The following is a 19,192-nucleotide window of genomic DNA, read 5'->3' as shown; positions in this document are numbered from 1 at the left end:
GTGGGAAGCTCAGTGTGCTACAATGCGGCCTAGCCGGCCGGGCCAACCACCGTCTGCCATATCTTGTGCATCCGCGGCCTCTTCATCCTCTGTGACTGGGGGGACAGCAGTCACACCTGTTTTGGGGCGCAGACCTGCCACCTCTTTACCCGCAACAGCCAGCGTGATTGGCAGGTCATCATTTTCTTTGGAGGTGGTAACACCAGCTGGTGTTGAGCGCTGTCCGACATCGATAGCACCACCTTTGGATCAAGGCAACCTAACATGTCCGCCTGCATCTTCCTCACAGACCGGCAGTTTGCCGGGGACACCCTTATCAACCCCGTCTAAGCACAATAGCCAGCCCTCGGTCCCTCAGATGTGGACAAGTAAAAGACCATTTCCTCCTAGCCATGAGAAAGCTAAGAGGTTGAATTTCACCATCTGCAAGCTCTTGGCTACAGAAATGCTGCCTTTCCGCCTGGTGGACTCAGAGGATTTTCGAGACCTTATGTCCGTCGCAGTGCCCCAGTACCAGATGCCCAGTCGGCACTACTTCTCAAAGAAAGGTGTGCCTGCGCTCCACCAGCATGTCGCACACAACATCACCGCTTCTTTGAGAAACTCTGTGTGTGACAGGGTGCATTTCACCACAGACACTTGGACGAGTAGGCATGGACAGGGGCGTTACATGTCGCTGACTGGGCACTGGGTAACTATGGTGACAGCAGGACAAGGGGCTGCTGTCCAAGTCTTGCCATCCCCACGAGTTGTGCGTCAATCCTCTTTATGTCAAAGTTCCTCCACTGCTTCTGCCTCCTCAACCTCCTCTCGGTCTTCCACCTGCACCCAAAGCCTGTCTGGTCATGCCACAAGCTTTCTAACTGCGCAGAAGGGATCCTGCACACCTCCTTACTATGCTGGCAGTAGGGCTCAACGTCATCAGGCGGTTTTTACTTTGAAATGTCTGGGAAATGTGAGTCACACAGCTGAGGAGTTGTGGTCAGCTCTGGAGAACCAATTTCATGAATGGTTGTCTCCACTGGACCTGAAACCAGGGAAGGCCGTGTGCGACAATGCTGCAAACCTGGGTGCGGCCCTTCGCCGGGGCAATGTCACACACGTGCCTTGTATGGCTCACGTGTTGAACCTGGTTGTCCAGCAATTTTTAGCCCACTATCCCAGACTAGATGGCCTTCTGCAGAGGGCACGGTCGCTGTGTGCTCACTTCCGCCGTTCGCATCCCGCAGCTCAGCGACTTACATCTCTACAGAAGTCGTTGGGCCTGCCACTTCACCGGCTAAAATGCGATGTGCCTACCCGGTGGAATTCAACTCTGCACATGTTGCAGCGACTGTGGCAGCACCGACAAGCCCTGGTGCAATACGTTCTGACGTATAGCCTGGGCCAACGAGATTCAGAGGTGGGGCAAATCACGCTGGAGGAGTGGTCTCAGATCAGGGACCTATGCACCCTTCTGCACAGTTTTGAAATGGCGACGAAGATGTTTAGTGCTGACGATGCCATTATCAGCATGACTATTCCGGTGATTTACATGCTGGAGCACATGTTAAACAGAATTCGGAGTCAGGTGGTGGCACAAGAGGAGGTGGAGGAAGTAGAGGAGGAGGAGTTGTATGCGGAAGGGCTAACATCTGCAAGGTCCAGACGGTCGGCAGCACCAAGGCGGCAGGCATGTGAGGGTGGGGGAGATGGTTTTACCAGGGCGCATGGTAGCAGCCAAACTAGTGAGGAAGGTGCAGGAGCCCAGGAAGAAGTGGAGGACGAACTGATGGAAGACTCATCAGATGAGGGAGACCTTGATCACATTTCTGTTGTGCGAGGTTGGGGGGAGAGGACAGAGGAAGGAAGCATGATTGTTACCTCGCCACCAACACAACAGGGACTTGGTGCTCCTGGATGCGCAACACACATGAGTGCCTTCTTGCTGCACTACCTGCAACATGACCCTCGAATTGTGAGAATTAGAAATAATCCTGACTACTGGGTTGCCACACTGTTAGATCCCCTGTACAAAAGTAAATTTGCAGAAATTATTCCTGCCATAGAAAGGGATGCACGCATGCAGGAGTATCAGCAGAGACTGTTGCAGAATCTTACATGTGCTTTTCCACAAAATACCAGTGGTGCACGTAGTGAATCTCACAGTTCCAACTTGCCAACCGTGGGACCGTCAAGTGTTCAGCACTCAAACCGTAACAGAACCACAGTATCTGCTGGTAACATCAATTTTGCGGAATCATTTCACCACTTTTTTAGCCCATCCTTTCCAAGGCCACAGGAGACAAGAAGTCTGACACATAGTCAACGCCTAGAGACGATGGTACAGGAGTATCTCCAAGTAAACATTGAAGCCACGACTGTGTCACTGGACCCTTGCTCTTTTTGGGCTTCCAATCTGGATAAATGGCCGGAGCTAGCCACTTACGCCTTGGAGACCTTGTCATGCCCCGCAGCCAGCGTTCTGTCTGAACGTGTGTTCAGCGCTGCTGGTGGTGTGCTGACAGATAAGCGCACGCGGCTCTCCACTGATAATGTAGACAGACTCACGTTCATAAAGATGAACAAATCATGGATCCGAAACGACTTTTCTACCCCTGTGTCATCCTGGGGAGAGTAAAAGCTTGATGATTGGTTAAAATCACCCTACCAACCATTTTAAGCTTTCAAATTACTAATCATGTTTATCTGTATCTTGACTGGAAAATAATGTGGGCTTTGTAGCAGTGTGCAGCACTGATCCTATTAGGCCATCTATAATAAGCTCCACCAGATTTAAAATTAAAAATAATTTTTAGCTGCATCTAGCCCGGAAAATAATTTTGGGGCTCCGAGATGCGCAAGACACATAAGTGCCTTCTTGCTGCACTACCTGCAGCATGACCCTCATATTGTCAGAATTCGAAGTAATCATGACTACTGGGTTGCCACACTCTTAGATCCCCCAAACTTTTCGATCAACCTTTTCATTTTAATAAAGACCAAAAAAATGGTCATTTTTGAAATTATAAGCAGTAGCAGGTTGTTAGAAACTGAAATCAAACAGTTTTCAACTCAAAACTTTATTGTAGGTGATGTTACATTTTCACATCGGACCCCTTGTTCGAAAGGAGCTTCTGAACTCTCTCGTCCATTGAATTTGTCAGGTTTTGGATGGTTTCTGCTTCAATTGTTTTGCATGAGGACAGAATACCCTCCCAGAGCTGTTGCTTAGATGTGAACTGCCTCCCGCCATCATAGACACTCCTTTTAATGATGCTCCAAAGGTTCTGAATGGGGTAGAGGTCAGGGGAGCATGGGGGTCACACCATAAGTTTGTCCCCTTTTATGCCCATATCAGCCAGAGATGCAGATGTTTTATGTGCAGCATGAGATGGTGCATTATCATGCAGAAAAATGATCTTGCTGTGAAATACACGGTTCTTCTTCTTGAACCATGGCAGGAAGTGCTGTTTGAGAAAATCCACATACATTATGGAGTTCATCTTTAGCGCCTTCAGGGATCCTAAAGGGGCCGACAATCTCTCTCCCCATGATTCCAGCCCAAAACATTACTCCACCTCCTCCTTGTTGGCGCTGTAGCCGTGTTTGCGTGGGGTGTCCATCAACCAGCCATCCTCCACTCCATCCATCTGGACCATCGAGCGCTGCACGGCACTCATCCGTGAACAAAACAGTTTTGAAATCAGTCTTCATGTAATGTTTGGCCCACTGGAGCCATTTCTGCTTGTGTGAAGTGGATAGAGGAGGTCGACAGGATGGCGCATGCACAGCTGCAAACCTCTGAAGGACCCTGCATCTTGTTGTTCGGGGGACGTTGGAGGCACAAGCAGCTTCAAAAACTTGTCTGCTGCTATGACAAGGCTTTTTTGCCGCTGCTCTTTCAACCTGACGTAATTGCCTGTAGGAAAGAGTCCTCAATTTGCCCTTATCAGCACGCACACGTGTGTACTGTGAATCAGCTACATACTTCTTGATTGCCAAGACACTTCATCCTGATCATCGCACAATGTTGATTGTAGTCATGCCTTGACCTAAACACTCCACAATTTGTTGCTTCTCAGCAGCCGACACATCCTTTTTCTTTCCCATTTTGGCAGAAAATGTAGGCTGCTTAATAATGTGAGAGAGCCTTCTTAAGTAGTCTTGCCTTTCATTGGACACACCTGCCAAACTAATTAGCACAGGTGTCTGCAATTGCTTACAGTGATATAAAGAGCCCTGACACACATCACCATCAATGAGTTTAACTGACAAACAAACAAATTCTTCCCTTATCACTCCTAAACACTTTTTGCATAATAATTTGGAACGCAGTGTACATGTGCTTTTCCACAAAACACCAGTGGTTCACGTAGTGAATCTTACAGTTCTAACTTGCCAACCGTGGTCTGTATGGAATTGTTCAATAAAGGGCCCAAAATTAAGATAACATAGATGGGAGAGGTCTCTATGAATAGGAATTCCTAAGTATTTGATACCCTGTGAGGGCCAGGCAAAGGGAAAGTTGGACTGGATGGAATCCTATATGGATTTGGGGAGGGAGACATCGAGGGCCTCAGACTTCGCTGCATTGATTTTAAAATTTTACCATGTAACAAAGTGATCTATTTCAGCCATAACAGCAGGGATGGATATATGTGATTGAGTGATATATACTAGGACATCATCAGCAAATAGAGAGCACTTGTACTCGGTGCCTCCCACCTCAATCCACCTAATATTGGGGTTATGGCGAATTGATGAGAGCAGGTGCTCCGTCACTAGGATGTATAAGAGAGGGGACAGAGGACATCCCTGCCTTGTCCCATTGGTGATTGTGAAAGGTGATGAAAATGTTCTGATGCACCCCCTGGGCCTTGGGACACCCGGAGCCGAACCCTTTTTGGTGGATGCTGGTGGTTGTAGTCTTCGTGGCGGCGACCCGGTTCCGTGGCTCAGGGCGGTCAAACCAGTGGCGGAACTATTTATGTGGTTTTGATGTTTAAATGTCCGACTACGCCACCCGTGGATTGCGGTCGGAGTGAACCGCCGCTACAGGGCAGACCGCTGAGGCTGGTGTTGTGGGTGCAGCAGAGCGTAGCATAACTCCCCACGGGAGGAGTATAGCCTCAGGGCAGTGTATGCGGAGGATGGGGGTGATGGTGCAGGGCAGCAGCAGTAACGACACGGAGTCAGTGATGCAGTCCAGGGCCTTTACTCACAGTTCTTATTATCCAGACCACGTCTGCAGGTAACGGCTGCCCACGTCGTACTGTGCTCACCAGGTGAGAGGCTCAGACAACTCCCAGATAACTTTGGAGCACTTCACAGGACCCCCTTTGTGTGTCCTTTGTCTGGCCTTTCTTACCAACACTTCTGTCCGGCTGCCTCGGGCCTCCTCTTGGTAAACTTGGCGCCAGTTTCCCTGACCCTATGTGGTGCCTTCCTAGCGGGTGTAGCGAGGGGCTGCGCCACATAAAATGTCAGAGCCTCCGGTTTCTAGCTGAGGGTCATTTCCTGCCTCCACTAGTTCGGGGACCTGTCTCCCCCTTTGGCCTGACCCCTCCACGCAGGTGGATTCGGGCGTGCGGTGGCGACGCGCCCGTCCGCACCCCTGGGATCCCTTCATTCCTCGTTCCTGGAGCCTTCTCCGCTCCTCTTCCTTCCTTCTCCCTCTTCCAGGCCTGGGCCTCTGTTACTAGGCCCGCCTCCGGAGCAGAGCTCATGCAGAGCCCCTGCTCCCTGCCACTTCTGCTCAGACTTCTCTGCACTGAACTAAGATGGTGCCCACCTTTTATACTCCCTTCTCAATGCACCCAGGAACTGCTTCCTCCCTGCTCCTGCACTACAGGGTTCCCCTTCCTCAGTGTTCCCTCCCCCCACTCCAGCCAGGGACAGGGACTGTCGTGCCCATCTCAGGGGCATATTGGTCGCCCTGCCCCACGGCAATGTGGTGTAATGCATGCAGGTGTCGGGTCCTGATCCACACTCCATCCTTACCTGAGAGTGAGATATCACACCTCTGGGTGAGGTGCAATACGTCTGTAGCAACCGAGCCCTCAGGGTGCTACAGTTCCATTTATCTTCAGCCTAGGTGACGTATTGAGATACAGGGCCGTGATTTTGGCTATAAAAGGGTCCCCTAGACCCCTACCCCAAGCTTTTTAAGAGAATCATATATGGCGTGCCAGGAGACTCTATGGAATGCTTTCTCAGCATCCAACGAGAGTATCTAATTACAAATTTTTAACTGCATCTAGCCCAGGAAATACTTTGTGCCTAGTAGCAGTGTCTGCTTGTCAGTGGATTATCCCGGCTGTTAAGCAAGCTACACCACCTGTAGTTTAGACACTTAATTTTTTCAAACGAAATGCTTCGGGACCATGGGCTACTTAGTGAAGAGCATCAGGAGGCACCCCAAGGCATAGGGGCTGGGACTGGCAGAAGGATGCCTTGCGGTGGACAGCCGAGCTCGATCCTTATAAAAGCTTTTTAACTGCAGCAGCTTTAGTGGACGCTACTGGAGCTGGAATTACCGCGGCTGCTGGCATGAGACTTGTCCTCCAATAGATCCTTGTAAATGGATTTAAAGTGTATTCATTCAAATTAGAGAGACAATTTAAATTAAAAAGCTTAGAGCTGCCTCCACCACAGGGGGGCTCGCTCGACCCACCAGCGGACAGGCACCAGTATTGGGAGAGGGGGGCTGGCCGTCAGGGTTCACCGCGGCTCTGACACAAACCCGGCGACACGGAGGTGGCACGGGCAGGAGCGGACTGGCCGTGTCGGCTTCTCACTTTTTGGATTTTAGAAGGGCATGACATGCCTATATCTGTGTCTCCCCCTCCTTTTACTCCTCCACCTCTTTTATTTTCGCATGACTATATGTACTTGTCACTTTTCCATGTGTTAGTTATGTCTTCTGAGCAGTTTGTCAGCTTTTGGACACCTTTGAAGGTGTTTTCTATGTGTTTCTATGTGTTTTTGTTTGCCTGCCATTGGTTTTAACGGTGTTCGAAGGTGTTCGACGAACAGTTCGACGAACAGTTCGGCGAACACACGGGTGTTCGACGAACCGAACCGAACTCGAAAACTACGGGGGTGGCTCAACACTAGTCATAATCACATCTAATACAAGGAACATGCTGGGGATCCACCTATTTTGATTTATTAAAATTGGCACGAGCCTAAAAAATAAAAAATGACACAAAATATACCAAAAAAGGCAGATAAACAAATGAAAATATCCCACTTTAGGCCACGGCCCCACTTATTAGTATTTGGTCAGTATTCGGTCAGTATTTTTTCTCAGGAGTGGGAGCCAAAACCAGATGAGGAACAATTTGCATTTATCACCCACTCCTGGTTTTGGCTCTCACTCGTGAGAAAAAATACTGACCGAATACGGACCAAATACTGATAGTGTGGCCGAGGCCTTAGACTTTGACTTGGATTTGAGAGAAAGGAGGCGAAAAGAGGGAAGTGCCATAAAAAATACATTGTTAATTGAGTCATCAGTTCAGGGTGAGCCAATTTCTATTTTCTAATCTTTAGAAGTTGCAGGGACAAAAGATTAGTCTATGGGGGAAATTATCATTAGAGAAATTTTTGAAGTTGCTTTCACTTCTGCCTGCATTGTCACTATGTGAGCCAAATGTATCAAAGTGTCATACAATGTGTAAAAATGTTGCTCATTTTTGGATGTAAGACTTCTGCTTAGATCTGATTTTCCACTTTTTACACCATCGCCATTTTGGATTGATTTTGTGACATTTTAAAAAAGTTTAATGTCAGAAATATAACTTAAACTATAAAAATTTCATAGACTTGCCTCTTTTAAAGAGCTAAATATATAAATGACAAAGTTGGTGCAAAATGCTGTACCATTTTTATAATTGTGTCTAAATACTAACAGTTGAGGAAACAGTGACAGTTTTTTTACACTTTACTACAGCATTGAAATGTGTAGTGGATAATAACAAATCTCCAGAGACTTCTTTCCAGCTTCGCAGCCAATTTTTAAATGTGTTTTTATTCTATGTTTGGTTAAAAAATAAAAGTAACACGAAAAGTGCCAAAATTCTGGAGCAAAACATGTGATAAATTTCCCCATGTCTTTTATAAGTGACAACCATTAAAAAAATCATGGCCAATACAAAAGGTTTATTTTCCTTACAATAACCATGTTTTTACTAAATGCGTTTAATTAAGATTTAATGCCAGTGGGCATGTCGTTAGTCCATTACTGCCAGATTAGACCCTACGAACTTCCGCCTGCCTGCCATTGCTGTTGCCTCTTCTGCTTAGTAGGTCTGGCATAATGTCATGCATACATAGCACTGTAATGATGATGTTGGGCCAGGCCTACTAATCAGAAAAGACACCAGAGCTGCTGTAGTACAAGTTTCATAGGTCTCCATGGACTACCGGTAAGGCTGCTGGACAAAGATCACACAATTCCTTTTGCTCAACTCAACAGTCATATTACCATTTTCATTACAAAATATTTGACAATAGTGTGAAAGCAGTTGTCTTACAATTTTAGGTTCTAAAACAGGACACACATTGTCTAAAACCCCAAAATTTTACTCACCTACTGATGACTACTGCCAGTGTCTCCCACCAACCTCTGAGCTGTTATGATCTGCAACAAGTACTAAGGAAAGATAGGGGAAAGCTGTCCCTACAGTAAGACTAAGCTGAATCCCTACAATGTAGCGGACTACCTGTTCCTAGCGAACAGACCCGCCTTTGTCCTTGGCTAGTCTGAACGAAGACCTATAGCATAAGGGGAGGGGTCCCTAAAAGAACTAAGGACTGGGACAAAAATGGGACAACACCTGAACAGAGAAGTTGTTGCAGAACACAAAAAGACAAACTGACAAAAAGGTACTAGAGGTCCAAGAAGGACCAAGTGAACTGACAGAGAAAGGCACCGAAGCACCTGGCTAGAGAAACAGTCAAACACTGAAGTCCAGCACAGCCAAAAGGGTGGAGCTGGAATATAAAGGCAGATGGTCACGTGACCGCAAAACGCAAGATGGAAAAAAGCAAACAGGAGGGTTCTAACATGAGCTTTCTCTTACTTTGCAAACAGGCACGTGACTACAACAACCAGTGATTGACTGCAGCGGTCACATAACTGTTGAGCCAGACAATAAAATAGCTCTGGACATCTTGTTTTGGTTGTATGGAGATGTGACTGTTGCAGTCAATCATTCGGCACTAAGGTGATATACTTGTCACTTGTCAGTTCTGGCCAGAAGTGGATACTCAAAGACTGATAGGGTACCTGGGCAGCACCAGGAGAGGAATATGTGGACATGGGTACACTTTAATTTTCATCTTTACAGCACTTTGGACCCTGTTTAGAAAAAAAGTGGTGGAACTCCCTTAAGCAACAATGAAAAGGAGATGTGATGTTCACTTTAGGCTACTCAGCACTTCATTGCTATTCCTTTCTTTTGTAATGGAGACATTGTATGAACTTACTATATGATTCCCTAACCTGTAAGTTATATCTGCCTGCTCATGCTGTACAGATTTATAAGAATACAGGTCATTGTTTCATAAGGTGAGAGATACAGTGGAAAGTCACTGGCAATAAATTATTTGTACGTGATAGATTTCATCGGAAAGGTTAGCTGTCTTGTTGGATGAATGGCGACTATCAGAGAGATAACAACCACCCAAGGGAAGCATTTTCACCCGCTGTAAAATATTTTTTGACAGGTGTACATATTTTTACAGCATGGCAATGCTTCTGTAGGTATGGAAAAACAATGTGACTGATCTGAGCTTGGGTCATTAAACTGAGGCTTTTTATCATGATCGTGTTTTGATATTTAGTTGACGTAGATGGTTGGTTGCCCAAAGATTATTTTCTTGTTATTACGCCGAAGAGAGAGATGTGCATCTACATTTAGTGTTGCTCGGTCTAGCACTGAAATATGAAAAACATCAACACTTGTCATCAGAAATAGATGAAACCTACAATTACACTTCACTTAGTCCACTAGGGAACAAACTGTGCCAGGTAATAATTGTCCATGGCAATTTAAAGGCAAATGTATGTGAGTAGAACAAGTATTAACAAAGAGTAGAAATGCATATATGTCAGAGCAGTGCTTGAAAATATAAGAAAATGTATGGAAGTCCCTAAAATACATAGTTGTATAGATTAAAATAAGCAAACATTGTCAACCATACCTTGATCTAACCAAATAGAAGGAGACAAAACCGATAATGGCTAATTTTTCCTTAAAAAAAGAAAAGGTCTCGCTGACAGCTGCAAGAGAAAATGGATTTTCTGAATAAGAGATATTCCAATTTTCCAATCTACTTTTAGTATCAATTTCTCATGATTGGATGATATCTTCTTGTAGATATTGAACAGGATCCATTATTTCCTAAAGATGTATCCTGGTCATTCGGTGAACACAACGGCCCAGGGCTGATTAAAATGTACTGCAGTTATCAGAGCTGTATATCTGTGGCTCCATAATATGATCAGGACTATTTTTTTATCTCTTGGAAATAAACATTACTAGTTTCGAGTAAATGGCAGTAAGCAGTGATCTTGAAAATCACAAGTAACTGAACGTACAGAACAAAATTGGTCAGTATAATGGCTCAGTGGTTAGCATTTTTGCCTTGGAGCAATCTTGCTAAGGCCAACATCTCCATGGAGTTTGCATGGGTTTCCTCTGGGTACTCTGGTTTACTCCCATACTTGAAAGACAGACTGAATTTAGATTGTGAGCCCCAATAGGGGACAGTGAATTATGACAATGTTGGAATATGCTGGAGCTGTGTAGGGAATAGAAATAAATCGCCTGGAAATTGTAGAGCCTTTAGTTATATAAAGAATAACATTTGCTTAAAATAGGAAACCTCTCTTGTCAATTATGACTCACAAAACCATTGGCCATAAAATAAATCCTGTTATTGATCCAGAGATGGGCAAACTTATTTGAGTGAAATTGAATGTTACACAAATTTTACTATAATCCGTATTCTTGATTATATAGATTTTTTTTTATAATAATCAGTTCTTCGTGAATTCAGCGTAATGGCGTTCAGCTGGATCAACAAAAAAATACCCTAAAACCGGCCGCCTCCACTGTTCGCTGTCCCTTAAATTGTCCTTAGTATCTATTTTTACCTCCGTTGCACACTGAAACCTCAGGCCACTTCACATTAGGACAGGACTTTTGGCCACGACCAGACCTGGAATGTCTCTGCACATGCATGTCGCAAGTAGAGATGAGCGTTGTTCTACTCGAACTGTTCGCCAATCTCAAATTCGAGCTGTTTTGGGCGGTGTTCGAGCCGGTCGGCGAACACGAACAATTTGAGAAAAATTCGGCTGTTCGAGGTTATGTTCGATAACTGTTCGTGCACCAAAATCATAACTGGATTTTTTCTCAGTAATGATGAAAATTAATGTTAATACGCAGTTTGAGTGTACAGCGGGGCGGGGGGAGGGGCAGGGGATGGATCTCTGCAGGAACAATGAAGATCTCCATTTTTTTTTCTCTTTCCCGCATTTGCAGTGGGGAGGTGCAATCTGTCAGCCTATCAGCAGCGCACACACGGAGCGAAGTGCTTTTTTTCACACAAGCAAGGGCATGTGTGATTGGCAGTGTATGTCACATGTCCTTGCCCTATAAGACCAAGCCATTTTCCCCATCGCCACCATTTTCTCACTGCTGCAGCTGCGTGTTAGACGGCACCGCTGTTGCTGTGTGCGCTATACCTTGTTAATTTCAAGCCAATTTTCGCACAAATATACAGATATCTTGGGAGTAGGGAATAGTTGTGATTGCAGTCCTTTTAAGGACTAGGTTACAGCATTTCCTACGACTTTTATCAGGCAGGTCTGTGCTCTTAAATAGATAGATTGTGGGAGTAAAGACTAATTGTAATTGGAGTCCTTTTCAGGACTAGGTTACATCAGTTCCTATCAGTTTTTGCCAGGCAGGTCTGTGCCAGTGCTGTGCAAGTTTTTTTCACAGCATTTGGCTGAATCTAGCAAAGCTAATCCTTTTTGGCCTATTGCAGAGTGTGTTAGTCAGTGGAGTAGCCTATCTGTGTTGCAAGATATACCACCTGTGTATAGAATACCAATTATTTTACTGCACCTAGTGAAGTAAAATCTTTTGGGCATAGCATCATTCTATTAGTCCATCTATACTGACCTCCATCAGGTTGCAAACTGAATATAATTTTTTTCTGCATCTAGCTCTGAAAAAATATTTGGGCTTCTAGCAGTGTGTGGGACTTGGTCTATTAGTCCATCTATACTGACCTCCATCAGGTTGCAAATTAAAAATAATTTTTTTCTTCATTTAGCTCTGAAAAAATATTTGGGCTTCTAGCAGTGTGTGGGACTTGTTCTATTAGTCCTTCTATACTGACCTCCAGCAGGTTGCAAATTGAATATAATTTTTTTCTGCATCTAGCTCTGAAAAAATATTTGGGCTTCTAGCAGTGTGTGGGACTTGGTCTATTAGTCCATCTATACTGACCTCCATCAGGTTGCAAATTAAAAATAATTTTTTTCTTCTATTATCTCTGAAAAAATATTTGGGCTTCTAGCAGCGTGTGGGACTTGTTCTATTAGTCCATCTATACTGACCTCCATCAGGTTGCAAATTAAAAATAATTTTTTTCTGCATCTAGCTCTGAAAAAATATTTGGGCTTCTAGCGGTGTGTGGGACTTGGTCTATTAGTCCATCTATACTGACCTCCATCAGGTTGCAAATTAAAAATAATTTTTTTCTGCATCCAGCTCTGAAAAAATATTTGGGCTTCTAGCGGTGTGTGGGACTTGGTCTATTAGTCCATCTATACTGACCTCCATCAGGTTGCAAATTAAAAATAATTTTTTTCTGCATCTAGCTCTGAAAAAATATTTGGGCTTCTAGCGGTGTGTGGGACTTGGTCTATTAGTCCATCTATACTGACCTCCATCAGGTTGCAAATTAAAAATAATTTTTTTCAGCATCTAGCTCTGAAAAAATATTTGGGCTTCTAGCAGTGTGTGGGACTTGGTCTATTAGTCCATCTATACTGACCTCCATCAGGTTGCAAATTGAATAAAAAAATTTTCTGCATCTAGCTCTGAAAAAATATTTGGGCTTCTAGCGGTGTGTGGGACTTGGTCTATTAGTCCATCTATACTGACCTCCATCAGGTTGCAAATTAAAAATAATTTTTTTCTGCATCTAGCTCTGAAAAAATATTTGGGCTTCTAGCAGTGTGTGGGACTTGGTCTATTAGTCCATCTATACTGACCTCCATCAGGTTGCAAATTAAAAAAATTTTTTTTCTTCATTTAGCTCTGAAAAAATATTTGGGCTTCTAGCAGTGTGTGGGACTTGTTCTATTAGTCCTTCTATACTGACCTCCAGCAGGTTGCAAATTGAATATAATTTTTTTCTGCATCTAGCTCTGAAAAAATATTTGGGCTTCTAGCGGTGTGTGGGACTTGGTCTATTAGTCCATCTATACTGACCTCCATCAGGTTGCAAATTAAAAATAATTTTTTTCTGCATCTAGCTCTGAAAAAATATTTGGGCTTCTAGCGGTGTGTGGGACTTGGTCTATTAGTCCATCTATACTGACCTCCATCAGGTTGCAAATTAAAAATAATTTTTTTCTGCATCTAGCTCTGAAAAAATATTTGGGCTTCTAGCAGTGTGTGGGACTTGGTCTATTAGTCCATCTATACTGACCTCCATCAGGTTGCAAATTGAATAAAAAAATTTTCTGCATCTAGCTCTGAAAAAATATTTGGGCTTCTAGCGGTGTGTGGGACTTGGTCTATTAGTCCATCTATACTGACCTCCATCAGGTTGCAAATTAAAAATAATTTTTTTCTGCATCTAACCCAGCCAATAGTTTTTGCCTAATACCACAGTTTGGCCACTCAGCTCTGCTCGGTTACCATCCATTGTTTTTTTGTGCAAACAACTCCAGAGTTGTGAATTAGTTAACCACCAAAATGAGTGGAAAAAGGCCTGCTGCTGGTGGAAAGGGGAATAGGCGTGTTGGGAAGGGGAAAAAAGGTTGTGTCCGTGGGGTAGGTGCAGAAGAAAGACCATCTTCCAGCCAAACTAAAATGTCTACTTCTTTTAGCGGACAATGTGATAAGATCCCTTTCTTACGGCCACGCCAATCGCTACAAATTCCAGATGAGGCACAAAAACAGCAGGTGCTTCAACGGATATCAAGTGCTCCTTTAAGTGGGCTCTCCTCCACATCAACTTCAACATCACAAATACTCCAGTCCTCAAAGGTGTCACCCAAATCGCACTTGCTTCCTCACAGCTCCCAAATCTCCAGCTGCCCGTCTGAGTATGAGGTAGAACAGATGGTTGAGTCTGCAGAGCTGTTTACTCATACTATAGCCTGGGAATCAGAGGTCGACTCCAGCGCTTCTGTGAATCCAGACGAGGAAATGATCTGCACTGATGCCCAGAATCTTTATGAGTCGGATCCAGGACCAGACGCAGAAGGTTCTGACCATAATGTAGACCCTCATTCCCAAACTGTAACTCCTGTTGGTGGAGACAATGAGGAAGACGATGATAAGACTCAAATACCTGATTGGAGCGACAACTTTAGTTTTTTGTCAGGGCAGGAACAGGTTGGCTCTGAGGACGACGGGTGTGATAACGCACAGGGTGATGATGATGAGGTCGGAGATCCCACTTACTGTCAACCCACAGTCAGCCAAGAGATGAGGTCAGCAGAGGAGGTGGAGGAAGATGCTAGTGACGACGAGGTCAGGTTGCGCCTTCCTGGACAGAGACGTAGTACTGGAAGCACGTCAACAACTGCATCCTCAAACACAACTCTGCCTCTCACCACAAGTCGTGGTGGCTCTTCAGGTCGCATGGGTGCTAAGCCTTGCATAGCCTGGGCATTTTTTCAGATCGATAAAGATGACCCAACTCGTGTTATCTGTAACATTTGTCAGCAAAAGCTAAGTAGAGGCCAAAAAATACATAGTTTGAGTGCTTCATGCATGAACCGGCACATGGACATGAAGCATAAGTTGCAGTGGGAAGCTCAGTGTGCTACAATGCGGTCTAGCCGGCCGGGCCAACCACCGTCTGCCATATCTTGTGCATCCGCGGCCTCTTCATCCTCTGTGACTGGGGGGACAGCAGTCACACCTGTTTTGGGGCGCAGACCTGCCACCTCTTTACCCGCAACAGCCAGCGTGATTGGCAGGTCATCATTTTCTTTGGAGGTGGTAACACCAGCTGGTCTTGAGCGCTGTCCGACATCGATAGCACCACCTTTGGATCAAGGCAACCTAACATGTCCGCCTGCATCTTCCTCACAGACCGGCAGTTTGCCGGGGACACCCTTATCAACCCCGTCTAAGCACAATAGCCAGCCCTCGGTCCCTCAGATGTGGACAAGTAAAAGACCATTTCCTCCTAGCCATGAGAAAGCTAAGAGGTTGAATTTCACCATCTGCAAGCTCTTGGCTACAGAAATGCTGTCTTTCCGCCTGGTGGACACAGAGGATTTTCGAGACCTTATGTCCGTCGCAGTGCCCCAGTACCAGATGCCCAGTCGGCACTACTTCTCAAAGAAAGGTGTGCCTGCGCTCCACCAGCATGTCGCACACAACATCACCGCTTCTTTGAGAAACTCTGTGTGTGACAGGGTGCATTTCACCACAGACACTTGGACGAGTAGGCATGGACAGGGGCGTTACATGTCGCTGACTGGGCACTGGGTAACTATGGTGACAGCAGGACAAGGGGCTGCTGTCCAAGTCTTGCCGTCCCCACGAGTTGTGCGTCAATCCTCTTTATGTCATTTTTCCTCCACTGCTTCTGCCTCCTCAACCTCCTCTCGGTCTTCCACCTGCACCCAAAGCCTGTCTGGTCATGCCACAAGCTTTCTAACTGCGCAGAAGGGATCCTGCACACCTCCTTACTATGCTGCCAGTAGGGCTCAACGTCATCAGGCGGTTTTTACATTGAAATGTCTGGGAAATGTGAGTCACACAGCTGAGGAGTTGTGGTCAGCTCTGGAGAACCAATTTCATGAATGGCTGTCTCCACTGGACCTGAAACCAGGGAAGGCCGTGTGCGACAATGCTGCAAACCTGGGTGCGGCCCTTCGCCGGGGCAATGTCACACACGTGCCTTGTATGGCTCACGTGTTGAACCTGGTTGTCCAGCAATTTTTAGCCCACTATCCCAGACTAGATGGCCTTCTGCAGAGGGCACGGTCGCTGTGTGCTCACTTCCGCCGTTCGCATCCCGCAGCTCAGCGACTTACATCTCTACCTAAGTCGTTGGGCCTGCCACTTCACCGGCTAAAATGCGATGTGCCTACCCGGTGGAATTCAACTCTGCACATGTTGCAGCGACTGTGGCAGCACCGACAAGCCCTGGTGCAATACGTTCTGACGTATAGCCTGGGCCAACGAGATTCAGAGGTGGGGCAAATCACGCTGGAGGAGTGGTCTCAGATCAGGGACCTATGCACCCTTCTGCACAGTTTTGAAATGGCGACGAAGATGTTTAGTGCTGACGATGCCATTATCAGCATGACTATTCCGGTGATTTACATGCTGGAGCACATGTTAAACAGAATTCGGAGTCAGGTGGTGGCACAAGAGGAGGTGGAGGAAGTAGAGGAGGAGGAGTTGTATGCGGAAGGGCTAACATCTGCAAGGTCCAGACGGTCGGCAGCACCAGGGCGGCAGGCATGTGAGGGTGGGGGAGATGATTTTACCAAGGCGCATGGTAGCAGCCAAACTAGTGAGGAAGGTGCAGGAGCCCAGGAAGAAGTGGAGGACGAACTGATGGAAGACTCATCAGATGAGGGAGACCTTGATCACATTTCTGTTGTGCGAGGTTGGGGGGAGAGGACAGAGGAAGGAAGCATGATTGTTACCTCGCCACCAACACAACAGGGACTTGGTGCTCCTGGATGCGCAACACACATGAGTGCCTTCTTGCTGCACTACCTGCAACATGACCCTCGAATTGTGAGAATTAGAAATAATCCTGACTACTGGGTTGCCACACTGTTAGATCCCCGGTACAAAAGTAAATTTGCAGAAATTATTCCTGCCATAGAAAGGGATGCACGCATGCAGGAGTATCAGCAGAGACTGTTGCAGAATCTTACATGTGCTTTTCCACAAAATACCAGTGGTGCACGTAGTGAATCTCACAGTTCCAACTTGCCAACCGTGGTCTGTATGGAATTGTTCAATAAAGGGCCCAAAATTAAGATAACATAGATGGGAGAGGTCTCTATGAATAGGAATTCCTAAGTATTTGATACCCTGTGAGGGCCAGGCAAAGGGAAAGTTGGACTGGATGGAATCCTATATGGATTTAGGGAGGGAGACATCGAGGGCCTCAGACTTCGCTGCATTGATTTTAAAATTTTACCATGTAACAAAGTGATCTATTTCAGCCATAACAGCAGGGATGGATATATGTGATTGAGTGATATATACTAGGACATCATCAGCAAATAGAGAGCACTTGTACTCGGTGCCTCCCACCTCAATCCACCTAATATTGGGGTTATGGCGAATTGATGAGAGCAGGTGCTCCGTCACTAGGATGTATAAGAGAGGGGACAGAGGACATCCCTGCCTTGTCCCATTGGTGATTGTGAAAGGTGATGAAAATGTTCTGACGCACCCCCTGGGCCTTGGGACACCCGGAGCCGGACCCTTTTTGGTGGATGCTGGTGGTTGTAGTCTTCGTGGCGGCGATCCGGTTCCGTGGCTCAGGGCGGTCAAACCAGTGGCGGAACTATTTATGTGGTTTTGATGTTTAAATGTCCGACTACGCCACCCGTGGATTGCGGTCAGAGTGAACCGCCGCTACAGGGCAGACCGCTAAGGCTGGTGTTGTGGGTGCAGCAGAGCGTAGCATAACTCCCCACGGGAGGAGTATAGCCTCAGGGCAGTGTATGCGGAGGATGGGGGTGATGGTGCAGGGCAGCAGCAGTAACGACACGGAGTCAGTGATGCAGTTCAGGGCCTTTACTCACAGTTCTTATTATCCAGACCACGTCTGCAGGTAACGGCTGCCCACGTCGTACTGTGCTCACCAGGTGAGGGGCTCAGACAACTCCCAGATAACTTTGGAGCGCTTCACAGGACCCCCTTTGTGTGTCCTTTGTCTGGCCTTTCTTACCAACACTTCTGTCCGGCTGCCTCGGGCCTCCTCTTGGTAAACTTGGCGCCAGTTTCCCTGACCCTATGTGGTGCCTTCCTAGCGGGTGGAGCAAGGGGCTGCGCCACATAAAATGTCAGAGCCTCCGGTTTCTAGCTGAGGGTCGTTTCCTGCCTCCACTAGTTCGGGGACCGGTCTCCCCCTTTGGCCTGACCCCTCCACGCAGGTGGATTCGGGCGTGCGGTGGCGACTCGCCCGTCCGCACCCCTGGGATCCCTTCATTCCTCATTCCTGGAGCCTTCTCCGCTCCTCTTCCTTCCTTCTCCCTCTTGCAGGCCTGGGCCTCTGTTACTAGGCCCGCCTCCGGAGCAGAGCTCATGCAGAGCCCCTGCTCCCTGCCACTTCTGCTCAGACTTCTCTGCACTGAACTAAGATGGTGCCCACCTTTTATACTCCCTTCTCAATGCACCCAGGAACTGCTTCCTCCCTGCTCCTGCACTGCAGGGTTCCCCTTCCTCAGTGTTCCCTCCCCCCACTCCAGCCAGGGACAGGGACTGTCGTGCCCATCTCAGGGGCATATTGATCGCCCTGCCCCACGGCAATGTGGTGTAATGCATGCAGGTGTCGGGTCCTGATCCACACTCCATCCTTATCTGAGAGTGAGATATCACACCTCTGGGTGAGGTGCAATACGTCTGTAGCAACCGAGCCCTCGGTGCTACAGTTCCATTTATCTTCAGCCTAGGTGACGTATTGTGATACAGGGCCGTGATTTTGGCTATAAAAGGGTCCCCTAGACCCCTACCCCAAGCTTTTTAAGAGAATCATATATGGCGTGCCAGGATACTCTATGGAATGCTTTCTCAGCATCCAACGAGAGTATCTACTTACAAATTTTTAACTGCATCTAGCCCAGGAAATACTTTGTGCCTAGTAGCAGTGTCTGCTAGTCAGCGGATTATCCCGGCTGTTAAGCAAGCTACACCACCTGTAGTTTGGACACTTAATTTTTTCAAAGGAAATGCTTCGGGAC

Source organism: Phyllobates terribilis, unplaced genomic scaffold, assembly GCF_046119375.1.
Source record: "Phyllobates terribilis strain yellow unplaced genomic scaffold, ASM4611937v1 Scaffold_2__4_contigs__length_985480577, whole genome shotgun sequence".
NCBI lineage: Eukaryota > Metazoa > Chordata > Amphibia > Anura > Dendrobatidae > Phyllobates > Phyllobates terribilis.
This window is presented reverse-complemented; position numbering follows the sequence as displayed.